At 35.6% G+C, this 2,020-nt stretch overlaps 1 protein-coding gene across 4 annotated transcripts in view; it reads left to right on the top strand.

The window, feature by feature from the left end:
- ZEB2 (zinc finger E-box binding homeobox 2) overlaps positions 1-127 on the top strand; it is a 136,212-nt gene extending 136,085 nt beyond the window's left edge. For all 4 annotated transcript variants that reach the window (XM_005890702.2, XM_070389993.1, XM_070389986.1 and 1 more), the window contains exon 10: positions 1-127. This exon is cut by the window's left edge and continues 5,338 nt beyond it. The gene's annotated coding sequence lies outside the window, so the exon portion shown is untranslated.
- Positions 128-2,020: the final 1,893 nt, after the last annotated feature.

The raw sequence follows: 2,020 nt of genomic DNA, 5'->3' as shown, positions 1-2,020 counted from the left end.
ATCATGCAGACAAAACAAACTTTTTAGACAATATTTTTATTGGAGAGTTTTCTTTTCCTGTATCCATGTTAAAAAAAAAAAAGACCTCCTTTCCCAAAATAAAAATGTCAATACTAAATTTAAAGAAGTATAAAGGAATGATTGCTTCCTTTAGAGCTAAATATTTAAATAAACATGGAGATAATTGGCAACATGTTCTTTTGGGCTAATAGGCCGTGTCCAATTTTTTGGGTCTGATGTTTCAGAGGGCCTCTTTTTTCAGGGTTGAAGATGATATATTAATCTCTGAATTAAACAAATGCTTTAAATAACAGAAATAAATCCCTCAGTCTTCATTTGTATATGAAATATGGAATTAGAGAAATGACACTGAGATGATGTGATGCTGAATATGCCACCAATCAAGACTTTCTGTACTAAAACAGTCACCTACCACCTTTAATCTAGTATGACATGCTAAAATGCTCCAAAATATTGAAAATATAAAATTAATGGTACTATTCCCATTTGGCCTTGAGATGAATATGACAAAGATTCTAATAATTTTAGTCAAAGAAAATGATGAGTAAAACCCCATGAAGATTAAAGTGGTGACAAATGATCTTTTAAGTATTCTAATTGGGCTTTCTCATTCATATCTTTGATTCTACAGAAATTGCAAATCCTGATGATCCTGATTTGTAAGTGCACCCAGTCAGCTTTTCTGTCTCTCACGCCACAGAACATGCCTGTTAGATTTGGAACGAAGGGATAAGCCCCCAAAATGTTAAAAATAGACTACTGTCCTGGCAGGAAGTTTAGCATTGGCAAGCACAGAACTTAGAAGGAACTGATCTAACATAAAGAAATATTCAGAGAAAGATGTGTGTATCATGCTCCTGTTGTGACCATTTTCAGAGCAAAGGGTAGTAAGAGAGAGATACTGAGAGAGAGAGACAGTGAGAGAGTGTGTGTGTTCTGCGCGTGTATAGATTGCTAACTTCGTGCGTGTGCATTTGAACAGCTAGTATTAAAAAACAATACCCCAAAGATGGAGGGACTATGAAGGAGTGCTTGCGAGACATTTTATGTATTTATATATTACACAAATGAAAACACTTAAAATGTTGATACTGAAAAAAATAAAGTTTCACCAAAAGATTCTATATCACTTCTAAGGTATGCTAACCATAAAACGGGCTTCCCTGATAACTCAGTTGGTAAAGAATCTGCCTGCAATGCAGGGGACCAAATAGACATTTATCTTTACTTTTTCTCAGAATCTCATATTTTAGTTTGGGACCTTTCCTTAAAGGAGAGTCACTTTTATCCATTCCTAAAACAGTCTCATTAAAGGGCAAAGAATTCCAGTTACATTTCATTCTAGTTTTGTTAAGGGAAAAGAAGACTACAGTTTTCAAATTACTTTTTAAAAGCATATAGAGGAACAAAGGAATATAAATTTAGAAAGGAAACTCAAGAACATCCCTAACGAACTCACAGAAAACATCATGTGTATTTAGTGACCACAAGCAACCTAGACCTTGGTTTTTATGTCTCTTCTGAAAGATACCACTTCCAACACAAATGATATTTCCAAACCCTTAGTGCAGCCCAGGAATTGGTGCAGACAGAAAGAGAGAACACCAACTATTGAATAACCCTTAACCACTTCCTGAGGTCCTGAAGCATTCCGTGGAGCTCTACCACTTCATTATTGAACATGCTTAGAAAGTGTGAGCTCATGGGTTTCCGGCTGAAGGTTCATCTAAGCAAGAGGGGGAAAAAGAGAAGTACATACCACCCTGCCCTATTTGTTTTAACACTGAAAATACCATTGCTCAGAGAGTAGGCTTGAGAAGAATCAGCCTAACATCTAAGTAGACACTTTGCACCTTTTCTTTTGCATTATAAAGTGTTTTTATATTATCAAAGACAATTCCATGAAAAGGAACAGTTCACTTGCTTCAAATGGTGAGGGAACATTCGAAAAATGTCTTCCCAGGATATGAAGTGTCCCAACCACACTAACTCCTTAAAA

Source organism: Bos mutus, chromosome 2 (assembly GCF_027580195.1).
Source record: "Bos mutus isolate GX-2022 chromosome 2, NWIPB_WYAK_1.1, whole genome shotgun sequence".
Classification (NCBI taxonomy): Eukaryota; Metazoa; Chordata; class Mammalia; order Artiodactyla; family Bovidae; genus Bos; species Bos mutus.
The sequence above is the reverse complement of the archived record's forward strand: the minus strand, read 5'-3'. Positions and strand labels throughout refer to the sequence as shown.